This window comes from Indicator indicator, chromosome 11 (genome assembly GCF_027791375.1).
Source record: "Indicator indicator isolate 239-I01 chromosome 11, UM_Iind_1.1, whole genome shotgun sequence".
NCBI classification, from domain to species: domain Eukaryota; kingdom Metazoa; phylum Chordata; class Aves; order Piciformes; family Indicatoridae; genus Indicator; species Indicator indicator.
Genome location: NC_072020.1, coordinates 1,425,750 through 1,439,129, shown reverse-complemented (window position 1 = coordinate 1,439,129; position 13,380 = coordinate 1,425,750). Strand labels below are relative to the sequence as shown.

Here is a 13,380-nt window from a genome sequence, read left to right as displayed (position 1 = left end):
CTCCCAGGCTCTCTCCTAGGCTATTGCTGCCTTTAGATACACATTGGCCTATGCTCTGTTGTATCATAGCCTTCTCAGTGATGTCTTTGCCTCAAACACATCAGCATTACCATTTTGAAAGGGCTTGGCATGAGAGCCATGCATGGCTGAGGGAGCTACTGAAAGAGCACCCAGGCTCTGAAGCTGCCCTGGGAAGCCAGACCACCAAAGGAGAATGAAGTTTTTGGGGCTGAGAGGTAGCTTCAGAAGTGTGTGAGAAGACTAAGCCAGTTCCCTCACCGCTGCCTATCTAGGAGCCAAGGGACTGCTGCTGTCACTTGCCTGTGACAGTGCACAAAAGGTGCAGGAATGGCTCTTTGCACATCCCTGAGTGTGGCAGTCCATGGACTTGACCTTACACTCCTTCACTGTAAGTGGAAAAGTTCAGTGCCACAGGTAGAGAATCTTCAGGAGAAATTTTGCCTTGCAGAAGGAGACTTGTCCCACTTGGACAACAGCAGTTCTGTATTACCTTCAACATCTTAAATGACAAAGCCAGGTCTGCTTGCTTCCAGGCAAAAAGAACTCATACTCATGCACTCCTAAGACTTCCTAAGCTACAGAGAAGCAGTTAAGCTACAGCAGTACTTTCATCCCCACATGACTGCATAGAGAGACTGAGTAAACAACGTGTCAGCTCATCAGCATCTACTGCGAGAGTAAGAAACAAGGTAGCAAAAAAAAAACCCCACCCCAAACACTCTTGACGTTTTAACCATCCCTTATTAGTCAGACGTGATAGAAAAATTAGTCAGAAGAGATTCTGCATCTGAAAGAACTCCTGTAGCTCTTGGTTATTTGTACAGTCACTGTCATGTTCGTGCTGCTGGCTTCATTCAGTGAAAAGCTGTGCCTCAAACAAGCGCTTTAGGGAAGGGCTCAGCGAGCCAGCAACACAACCTGAGCCTTGCAAGACAGCTTTCAGGGCAAGAGGTCCCTGATGGGGACACTTTCAAGTCTGTTGTGGGTTTAAGACTGGATGTCTTAACTGTAGAGTAAAAAGTCCTCCAAGTACCAGAGAAGCACAAGGAGGTGGACACAGGAAAGTGTAATCTCTGTTATTTCATTGCCATCATCCTGCACCCCCCTATGTACACAGACATTACACTGAGACCTGGGGTTTGCCTGGACGGGGGCAAGGTTTTGGAAGGTTTTGGCCTAGTGAAGTTTTGGGGAAAAGAGTACAGGTAGAGAACTGGGCTGAGGCTGAATATGAATTTGTGTATTTGCTATTTCTGTCTATATTTGTGAATAGTATTTCCATTTTAATTTCCAGTTCTGTGAGAACATTTTTGTCTCCTTTGGGGTTGGGGTGGGGGTGGTAAAATATCTTTCTGCCTTCTCAAACCAAGACAAAGTCAGACAGAGGCAGGTAGGAGGAGCTGGAGATGGTAGCAGTAGGCCAGCCTCAGATGTTCCACTTGTGTGCTTCTTGCAGGAGAAGAAAATGACATCCTCCCTTCCTTCCTATTGAGACTGCTGGAGAGATGGAGAATGAATGGGGTTAAGCATGGGATGCACCCTGGGGACTCCCATGGAGTGGGGTCAGCACCTGCTCCCTGCTTGTTGCCTGCCTGGCTCTGCTCAGCTGAACCCACACAGGGCACCTCGCTGCTCAGATCTATGCAGACATCTCGCCTCAGTCCTGCATTCTTTTTTCCTAGCAAACAGAGGATTTACTAGAAGAACACATCCCCAGGTTTTGGTGGGCTGATTTTGGGTTTGTTTTTTTAATTAACTTCTCCTTTTCTGTGTGGTTGTACTCTGATGACTGTGCTGTGAGGACTCTTCCCATTCCAGTTCCTTTCATCAGCACGTGCTCAAACCAGCATTGATTCCTGCGGCTCTGCGCTGTCATTAACTGATGACAAAACCCTGAATCACCCTTCCTGGTGATCAACCACTGACACAGTGAGGAAACACAGGATTTCTGCCACGTTTTCTTGTCTTATATTTAAGGAGTGAAAGGGGGGGAAAAGGGAAAATGATGTCACACTTTGCCTATGCAGCAGGGCTTTACCGTCAGTGCTTACACTGTCTCCTACTTTCATGCTGGTCTGCACTGGCTTAACTCTTACGTGCTGTGCCAAGTTACTCCTGGGATTCAGCTGAAAAGGCAGTAAGTCTCTCCCAGCTTTCCTCCCACCCATGTCAGAGTTCACATGATAAGGTAGGCATAGGTCCTTGATTTTGTAACCAGGTGATCACAGAAGAGACACCTCTGTCAATGGAACTGCTCATCACCATGATGTGCAAAATGAATGCAACATACCTCTGCTGCCTTCAAAAATCAAACCCCAGCTTCTTCAAAGCAGAAACCAATGGCCACAGAGTCACCAAGAACCACAGAATCTTAGGGGTTGGAAGGGACCTAGAAACATCATCCAGTCCAACCCCACTGCCAGAGCAGGTCATACAGGAATGCATCCAGGTGGATTTTGAATGTCTCCAGAGAAGGAGACTCCACAGCCTGTCTGGGCAGCCTGCTCCAGGGCTCTGTCAACCTCACAGTGAAAAAGTTTTTCCTCACATTCACGTGGAACCTCCTCTGCTCCATCTTGGACCCATTGTCCCTTGTCCTATCATTGGACATCCCCAAGCAGAGCCTGGCTCCATCCTCCTGACACTGCCCTGCACACCTTCATAAGCATGAATGAGGTCACCCCTCAGGCTCCTCTTCTCCGGACTAAAGAGACCCAGCTCATGTCAAAATGAGTAAGACAAAACATTATAAAAGAACAACACTATATTTCTGTTGCTGAAGGTCATTTGTTACCTGTTAGTAGGTAAGCAGTGGCCTCAGAGAGAGGAAAAGTATTTCAGTCACACACTTGAGGTTACAAGAAGTCTTTTAAAATCAAAATTAAATTCCCTTTAACTACCAAAAGCTTCAATCTTTAAGTCATTGTCATTTCTAACTACTTGGTTTACTGTGGGATTAGGCAGCTTGGAAATAATTTGCATGTAGCTCCCTGCCTCCCACTGTGGAATAACTAAAGGGCTTAAAGAAGAAGCATTTTATTCTGTATTTGCACTTAACTACCATATCTCAAGCTTTGAAGATGGCATTTCTACAACGCAGATTTTCTTTTTTTTCCCCAGGATAATTATTTCTTCTTCAGTTTCTGATCTCCATCACACTGAATCAATCCTCCTCAGAGGATGATGGCTGAGCTATTTCAAAGCTGCATGCCAGAGATTAGACAACTCTGTTACTTGCAACGTATCTGATCCAAAAGTTCCTGAGATGCAGAGCTGAAGCACAGCCACAGCTCACATTATGGAGAAGTACAGATCCATGTCCAATATAGGTGTAAATGAGAGCACGGTTTTACCCACTGCATCAGGTTTTGGCCTCCCATGTAAGCAAGCTGGCTGATTCTGCAGTTGCCTCAATGGGGCTGGTGTGGGAAGGCACTCTGGTAGTTTGAAGAGGGGGGAAAAGCAGGCAGAACATGGATCTTGCACACAAGTTATGGAAAGCTGAGTAAGTGCAGCGACAGCCCTACAGTCATGCTGGGGTAAGAGCTATTTCATTATGCCTGAAGGAGTGGCACAGCATAGAGCAAGGTGTTGAAATGTTATTTGCCAATACATTCCCCCAGAGAGCCCAAGAAACCTAGGAATTTGGTCTGAACATAGATGAAAGAGTACAAAATAGGTGGTGGTAATGACTAAAGTAAACACTGATGACAATGGCAATGACACTACCACCACAACAGGGCAGACAAGCTGAGGGGAATTAGTACCATTTGATTTATCTACCATAGGCTAACCAGGGTTTGTTTGGAGTTGAAAGCCTCTCTGTGCTGCACTTATTCCCATGGGGTTAATCTTTCTGTAGACTGAAGCATGGGGAAGGGGAAGAGTAAGGAGAAAGTTCACATTTGAGATGGCCACAACAACATCTGGGTGTGTTCCTGCAGAAGTAATGAAATCTGGGATACTGAAAGACTCTCCTCAGGGACTTCTGCTGAACGTATTCTGATGACCTGCAAGCCTGACCATTACTCTCTTGTTTGCTTCCTGTCCCCCTAAACAGCTGACAGCCTGCTTGCAGCCTACCACTGATTCCCTCTGGCAGATATTCCTTATGCTAACCTTAAAGTGCAGCTGGAAGCTACTGGTATGAAGCACTCACTGAAATGTCTTAGCCCACCTGGAGTAATGTCAATTTGTGGTGGATCATGAAGCATGGAACTAAAAGCCTAGCAATTAATCTAAACTTGGGAGTACCCTAACCAATTTTTTCTCTGGTTTTCATTCAAAGGGGGAGTAGACTAACAGCTTGATGAACTCTTTGTAATTGCCCTAAAAAACCAATCATCCCTCCCACTCCCATCTCCAAAGATGCTTACTAAAATTACTTAAATTGGTAAATGCTGAGCATGCCAAAACAAAGGTTCTGCTCACTCACTTTTTTATTGCAATCTAGGGATGTGACTGGCACTATTTTTACTCTAGGAACACCATCCACTGAACAGGGTGGGCAGCCCTGTTCAGTACTTTTTAGCTTTCATTGGTTAATACGTGCCCTTAAGCATCATTTGGGGCATAAGCCCTGGGGCAGCTTAGTCTGGGAAAGAGAAGACTGAGAGGGGATTTTGTTAATGTTTACAAATACTTGAAGGGTGGAAGTCAAGAAGAAGGTGCTAGTCTCTTTTCAGTGATGTCCTGAAACAGGATGAGAGGCAGCAGATGCAAACTGGAAAACAGCAAGTTCCACCTCAACATGAAGAAAAACTTCTTTGCTGTTAAGGGGAACAGAGCACTGTAACAGGCTGCCCAGAGAGGTTGTGGAATCTCCTTCTCTTGAAACTTTAAAGACCCACTTGGATGCATTCCTGTATGACCTGCCCTAGGTAACCCTGCTTTGGCAGGGGAGTGCACTTGGTGATCTGCAGAGACTCCTTCCAAGCCTTACAATTCTGTGATTCTATGAGCTCTTGAGTACCATAATACAGGAATTCTTCCAGTATCTGAAGGGGGCTACAAGAAAGCTGGGGAGGGACATTTTAGGATGTCAGGGAGTGATAGGACTGGGGGGGATGGAGCAAAACTAGAAATGGGGAGATTCAGATTGGATGTTAGGAAGAAATTCTTCCCCATGAGGGTGGTGAGACCCTGGAAGAAGTTGCCCAGGGAGGTGGTGCAAGCCTCATCCCTGGAGGTTTTTGCAGTCAGGCTGGATGTGGCTGTGAGCAACCTGCTGTAGTGTGAGGTGTCCCTGCCCATGGCAGGGGGTTTGGAACTGGATGATCCTTGAGGTCCCTCCCAACCCTGACAATTCTATGATTCTATGATTAATTCCAAACACAAAGTAATGAATAGCTTTCCTGCAGGCTCAATGTCTATGTCTCTTTATGCCTTGCAACATGAGCATGTTTGTCAAAACTTGGGATAGAATGGCTCTCACTTTAGGGAGCAATGGGTACAACTGTCAGAGGTGTCACTGTTAGGGTACTATTTGGCCTAGATGCTGGTGTCCAAGCTGTAAAAACTGCAAGCTGCTAAAGCTGCAGGTTTAGAACGGAAAGTACCAGACATGTTCAGCTTGTAGTACCCATAAACATGACTGTCAATGCAGTCATGAAATTCACAGAGGAAAAAAACTACTGACACATACATTTGCATGTATGTCCTCCACACCCTCTGCATTCATACAGCTATTGCTCATCTCTGTCTGTTCTTTCTTTTGCAAATAAAAAAAATCAAACCTTTGTTTGACCAGCATTTCACTGGAAGAAAATAAGGAAATGTCATTGTCAGGATATCTGAGCAGCTCTTAAATAAAATTCCAAATGAGGGAGGTTCTACCCCAGTCATTTTTCTTTAGATACCAGCTAATGTACCCAGACACCTGGCCCTGGAAGGACACACTGTTTGGAAAAGCAGGTCATGTTTAATAACACCTTGCTAGAAATACTCCCTGACTGGGTCAGCTCCCATTTGAATACCTAAACGGGTGGCTAGGTTTTCCAGAACAGCCACAGAAAATTGAATCTTAAACTGTTCTGATAATCTGACCTTAAATATTAACCAAAGGACACACTGCATGACTTCTGTAAATCTAAGCCTTTTTTTAGAGGAAGCCTAAATGGAAACAGAGCACCTCAAAGTAGAGTCATCAGGAAGATCTGGAAGCAGAAAGAGACAGAGGCAGAATTTGATTCCAAGTCTTTATGTTTGGCTGTCCTATAAAAGTAATTTAGCAACTACTCTGCATTTCAGGAAAGTGACATTTACCTTCAGGAATGCAAAGGAGAATTCTGTTTGTCAGACACATGCAAAGGGAACCTTTATGATCCTCTCGGCTGGTACAGCTCTGGCCTCTGCACTGTTGGCTGAAGCTTTTCTGCCTGTTGTTTCAAGGCTTGACGTAAGATTAATAGCTGGAGAGGGGAAAATGAGCCCTACAGCCTGGAGAAATCTGAAATAAACCTGCAAATGTTGGTAACAACATGACTTTGTGCTGACTGGATAAAGATAACTATATCAGGCACTCATGCTGAAGTGAAAAAAAAAACACCAACCCACATAACAAACAACAAAGGACAGAATAAAAATATTCAGGTCTATAAAAGTGAGAAAGAAGGGAGAGAGACACAGAAGACTGTCACCTCCAGCTGCTCCAGCTATGACCCAACCACTATTTTCTATCCTTCTAGCTGAGAGGAACATGCCAGTCAGTAATTGTTTTGATTTAAAACTTTCATAAATAAATATATTTTAATTGCAGATTTCCCATAGAGCTTCGAATTCTGCTGTGGGAGGCTGACAAAAATAATGAGTGTCTTGCCCCTTTCTCCACAAGAGCATTTGTGATTGGCACCAGAGTGCTGTCTCCATGCCAAAACTTATGGGAAAAGGAGAATTTTAAGCAAGCTGGGCCAGCATTGCACTAGTGAAGGGTTTAGGATGTCACCTTAGAAGGAGAAAGGAAAGTCCCTGAAATGGCACTGGGGCCCTTGCAGTCATCTTCAGGCCTTTTTGCATCCTCCTCTCCTGCCCTCTTCTTCATTATCAACCAATTGTTTTTGTGTAAAAGCTCTGATGCTCGAAGGGAGACTATTTTAAAAGATTCTTCCATGGCTATGTTCTGCCCTTGCAGCTGGCTGCTGCTGGACAAGTGCTTGGCCTCTTCCTTCCCGTGCTCTGCCACAGCCAAGAGCTGTGGACAGAGCAGAGAATGGCATTTTCTCTGCAGGACATCCACAGCTTTAAAGGTAAGAACCTGGAGCCTAATTCTCACAGTCCGTGAGGTTTGTAAGGATGAGCTGGGAATCCTTTTCTTGCCTTTCAGCCTCCTCAGTTGCCTCAGAAATTCACCATTTTTCTGTCCTAACGCCTGGCCTCTTCCTCTGCCTCTTCTTAACTGATGCTGGGGCCCCATTGGCTGACACTGAGGAGAGGTCAGTGGTTCAGATTGTCTGCTGGCTGTCAGGAGAGCTATAGGTCAAAGCCTGAACCCAGATTTCCCCAACCTTGCTATATAGCTGACCCCTGGAAGTCCCTGCCATCAGATGCCTGACTGATAATTCAGCCTGGGGGGCACACAGCTGCCAGGTGCCTTGACTGATAGACAAACATCCACCTCACAAAATTCCTGTTACTGTTACCACTCCTACTATTAGCCATCTTCCTGTGGCACTTGCCACTGCTAAATAAAGGACTGAATGGGTTGTTTAAAATAGAAATAAAAAAGGAGAATGTAGTAATTTTGTGGACTGCTGTGTATTGTTCCTGAGTGGTCCAAAGAGAAATGTATCATGGCAGCTCTTTGCATTGTCCTTTTGATGATTTAAAAGGATTCATTTTCCTTGTTTTGAAGGAGATGAAATTGTACTCAATGGATATCATTCTGTCTTGACCTGACTAGGTAGTTTACGTGCATTTGAACACTGTGTAAAGGCACTCAATGCATGAGTAATAGACATATGGGATGAAAAAATTCAAAACACACAGAGAAAAACTAAGCAAAAATCTTGTTTAAGCTTATTTAGGTTGAGTATTTTTTGTGTTGGTTATTTATTTAACATTTAAATCTGCCAGCTCAAAATGTGCTGAGCTGTGGGTAGGGTAAAACAGTAGCTCCTTGGGATGGGGCTACACTGCACAGGGATGTCCAACAACACATGGGAGCTACCCATGGGGAGGAACCTCTCCATCTGGGACCAAGCTGCCAGGTCTGGACCTGACACCTTGGCTGTGTGGAGTGTCCCATTGCCCTGAGTGCATCTTGTGTCAGTCTGAGCCAAGTGGGGTGTGGAGAGAGGCTGGGACTTCTGTATTTATGTTCTGCTGAATAGGAGCAGCCATGGTACCTGCCCAGACAAATGAGTGAGTTTTAGATTACATGTCACTGAAAGGTGTGGGTCTGAGTGTCTAGCCTACACAATTTCCCCCATAACAAGATCCAATGTTTAAATAGCAAGAAACTTTGCCTTGTGTGTAGGCAGGCTACAAAACAGTGCATAAAATTAGAAGTGACTTCCTAGTGACATAGCTTTCTTTAGAAACAGCATGCTGAGAACAAACTGAAGCAGTAACAGGCAGGGTTTTGTTCAAGGCTCTCACAGAGATGAAAAATGTCCCTGCTGAAGTAAAGTCCTTTCTAACTTCATGGTTTCAAATCATATGTATCAGCATCCTTCTTGCAAATCAACTCTCTAGCTCCTTGACAAAGAACTTTCAGTGTTGCCAGACTTTGCATTCTGTGGTTCAGGAACAATGAGAATTACTTAAAATGCAAATAAGCCTTTCCTGTCTTTTGGTCACAAAGTGATTCTCCTTCTTGATGCCTGTTGATCAGAAGAGGATGAAACTCACTGCTGTGAGGCCACAAGAGGTTTGTTGCAATGCACTTTTCACATATTCAACAGCTTTGCTATAAATGTCTGTCCCTGAAAGGAAACATCCACCTACATATGTCTTAAAGTATCACCTCGGGGCTCTTTATCAGCTAAATGTTAATTAAGATGCTGGAACGCCCTGATAAATAAACTAACAGCTAACTATCAGCAAAGGGAAAGCTCCCAGCTCTCTAAAACCCAAACACAATAAATCATATCTAACCTTCTTTACTCTAAACAGACTGATGCTGGTATCTCAATACCTTCTTTTCTAGACCCCTGAGACTGTGCTTGGAGGTCTTTGTACCAAGCTGCACTGCTGAGAGGGAAAAGAGCTCAAAGACAGGCATAGAATTGCCTAAGGAATGTGATGCTGAACTGCTTCAGAGATGTTGATGGTACCAGAGCTGAACATGGAAGACCAAGGGAACATGAAGAAATGAAACCTGGAGTGGTGTGGTGGGTTGAAATTACCCCCAACTAACAAGTGGTGTACCAAGGAGGGACAAACAGAGATGAGTGGCTGATCTTGGCCTCAGCAGTATTAGTAAACATAATGTGCTCAGTAACTCTTCCTGAGATAAAGATGATGAAAGTCAGCTCTCAACTAAGGTCTCTGTGTAGGCAGACTCAGGCTGTTTGCACCTGTGCTCTCCATGTGCTGAAACAAAAAGTCATGCCTCCTCTTCTGGGTTTTGAAACACTTGGGAAAAAGCAGTTGAATTTTGTAAGGCCACTTAAATGTAAGAAAATCTTGATCTTTTGAAGGCCTTGTACCATTATAGAGGAGTTGGGGAAAAGAAAACCAGTATCTGAACAAAAGCTGCGCTGTGAAACAATGAGCAGGGCTCTGGTCTGGCTGAAAAGGTAGGAAGAGTTACAGAACAAAAGAACAGCAAAGCACTTTTGCCCACAGCAAAGCAATTTAATATCCTCTCTGCTCTGCTAATGGATTTTCTAACATTGCCTGTTGCTTACAGAGCTCCATCATCAATGGGTTTGGAACAAGAGGCTGCTGTGTGCAGAAGATTAGGACAATCAATTAAGACTATAAAAGGTTTAGTTAGAGAAGCCCTCTGATATGTAAATAGCCATTTGCTCTCTGGCCTTCTACCATTTCAAACTTACTGAGGCTTTTGGCTCTTTCCTCCTGCAGCACAAACAGTCCCACATCAGCACAACCTCTCCTTGCTCCTGGGTTTTGTCAGCACAGACTTAACAGGCAGAGCCTGCAGCAGAAAGCCTCACACACAAAATGCTGACTATGACTTTCCATGGCCACAATCCCTCTCCCTCCCTCTTTCAGAGTAGATAGTGAGGGAGGAGCAACAGAAGATAATTACAGGTGTCTCCACTCAAAATCTAGTTCATGTTCAAGATCTGGCCACATGCAGGCTTCTGCTCCAGTACTGTTTCTTCACTTGGATCAAGTGTAGTGATCCTTGGCCACTTGTGCTTGAGATGGGCTACTGCAAGCAGCATCTCAGCAGGAACAGACATCGCTTTCTGTCCAGCCTTCTCAGGGAGGCAGGGAGGGAGTGCGAGGAAGAATAAGTAGGGTAAGAGCTGTGATGTCACTGATTCTTCAATAAACCCAGTATATAGGTCCTCTCCACATTAGCATTTATGCTGTATCACCCTCAACAAGAGCTCAGTACCACTTCTCTTTCTTTGGTTAAGAAACAGCTTAAAAAATTTCCAGAGGGTTCATTTTGAAAGAGCATCTGTGTGAGATGCACCCAAACCCCACCTTGCTACAAGCTCCTCTCAGGTGATTGTAGAGAGGGATGAGGTTTGCCCTGAGCTTCCTCTTCTCCAGGCTGAACAAGACCAGCTCCCTCAGCACCTCCTCATAGGACCTGGGTTGAAGATTTCTCACCAGCCTTATTGCCTTTCTCTGGACACCCTCTAGCACCTCGATGTCCTTGTAGTGAGGGGCCCAAAACTGAACATATTACTTGAGGTGAGGCCTCACCGGTGCCCAGTACAGGGGTAAGACCTTTTTCCTGGTCCTGCTGGCCACCCTACTTCTGATACAGGCCAAGGTGGTGCTGGCATTCTTGGCTACCTGAGCACCCTGCTGGCTCATCTCCCATCAGCTGTCCACAAGTACCCCTAGACCCCTCTCTGCAAAGCACCTTTCAAGCCACTCTTCCCCAAGCCATGCTCCTGATGATCTGCCAGGGTCACTGGTCTCTGAGACATCCTTCTATATCCAAGAGAAGTGTGGGGAGGCATTTCACCCTGTGTGCTGGCACAAGGATTTCTGCTAACTGCCTCATCTTCTGGCTTCTGCAACTCACAGTAAGGTGAAGCTCCCAACAATTTCCCCTCTAGATGATGTTTTTGTTGGCTACGTGGCAGTGTAATTATCTACGTAACAGGGATACCCTGGCAGACAAAGACTCTACAAACAGAAAAACAATGCTTGTACGAGAAGGTCAGCTTCAAGAAGCTGCATGTAATTTGCTTATCTGAAACACTCAATGTCTTGTATGATCACTGGAGAAGTACACAGCAGGACATAAAAAAACCCAAATCCTGTATTCTGCTTCATCCCCAGGTCTTTACAAAGCTTTAAGCTTACTGTTATGTGCTTTCACTAGGGCTGATCTCTGGAGCAATTGGCCACTACTGAGCAGTTTTTCAATGCAGTTTTTGGTTAAAAATCATCTTGGCTAACATGGTATTAAAATAATGATTATAGATGTGCTACAAAATGTTATTGTTTTCCCTCTAATTAGGCAGCAAATGTTGGTCAACATCTTTAAAGTCTCTTTTCACAGGGGATTAACTGCAGTTTCATATTAATAGCTATTTCCCTCAAATTACAGTCAGCTTGAAAATTATCTGGTAACAAATGTGCAACATGCTTGATGCTGTTCAAGCACAAATTAGAATTTAAAATATATTTCCACCCTCTTTTCTCAGCTAAGCAGCTCCTGATTATCCAATTTACTGATAACATTCTTGCCTCATCTCAGAGGAGGAACCCCTCCCAGAGGGTAAACAGACTAAATATTTGCCTTTCAGTATTTGCTTTAAAGTATGCTTAACTCTTTATTACCACAGAAAAATATTAATTGAATGCAGGGGTCTCTGTAGCTGTATGTGGGGCTCCATGAACTGGATCCTTTTTGTGATGCTTATTAAGAATGGGAGTTGCACTGGTGAGACATATCTACACTGCACACAGTGTTTGCTTCTACTTTGTTCCATCTGTTCATCCCCACTATTTGTAATTTAATAGACAAGCTATCCACTTTCTGGAATCTGTGGAGTCCAGGTGGCATTATTTACACCTGAGTAGTTGATAGCTAACAGTTAACTACATACTGCACAGTTTGATGACTGTGGTACTTCACTTCATATTGCCAGAAGGCTTCTCACAGCTCTTCTTACAGGGCTCCTCTCCAAAGTGGGAAGGTCTATGCTTATGAGGAGTTATTAACTGAAGAAAGAAATGACAAGAGATGCCAGGTTCAATTTCAAGATAGCAGGTACATTCAAATTCTTACTTTGCATCAGTTTTTGCAGAGGTATGTTAAAGAACACCATGGGGCTGTGTACCTTGAAATCTCTCTCACTCGCACTGATTCTCAGCAGTCCAAGAAGATTTAAGTTCTCAGAGCCATCCAGCACTGACTGGAGTGAGAATCTAGGTCTCTCAAATCATAGGATCACAGAATGTTTTGGGTTGGAAGGAGTCTTTAAAGGTCAGGTAGTCCAACCCCCTGCAGTCAGCAGGGACATCTTCCACTAGATCAAGCTGCTCAGAGACCTGTCCAACCTAGCCTTAAAGCCCAAACCTAGCCTGGGGCTTCTACCATGTCTCTGAGCAACCTGTGGCAGCGTTTCACCATCTCACTGTACAAAATATCTACCCCACCTGGAGTGCTGCATCCAGTTCTGGAGCCCCTGTTACAAGCAGGATATGGATGTGCTGGATGGGAGTACCTTGAGTGTATGTAGTGTGCTTGGAATGTGTGGAACATAACATGTTTTTTTTCCCCACGTGAGTCAGCACAGGAAATGAACTGCAAATGACTAAAATGTTGCAAAGTCTACAGATGGAGTTTGTGTTTTGTTTTGTTTTTTAAATAAACAATGTTTTTTAAGAGTGGAGTATTGGCACCATGTTTTCTACAGGAGTAACTAGCCACAGAGGTGACTGATGACACACCAAAGACTGAAAAAAAGCAAGAACTTGCTTCTGATTGGTATTGTTTAGGATTCTGCTCTGAGGCAATATTAATTTGATTGGACATTGCCAAAGCTCACCACATTCTTGCTAAACACAGCAAACCCAGAGGTGTTCTGACTTGATTTTCTTTTCACAGTGAGGGAAAATAAATAAACCAGGATCTTTTAAAACAGTGATGCAGAGATACATTCCAGGAGATGTTCACTTGCCAGGGTTAGATATTAACTTAGTAGCAAATAGTACTAGAAAGAACAGCAAATGAATGGGTTTATAAGAGTCAAACTG

General features: G+C 44.3%; 1 protein-coding gene across 2 annotated transcripts in view; it reads right to left on the bottom strand.

Annotated features, from left to right (window-relative positions):
- STAC (SH3 and cysteine rich domain) overlaps nt 1–13,380 on the bottom strand; it is a 70,118-nt gene that overhangs the window by 18,071 nt on the left and 38,667 nt on the right. The gene's annotated exons all lie outside the window — the stretch shown is intronic.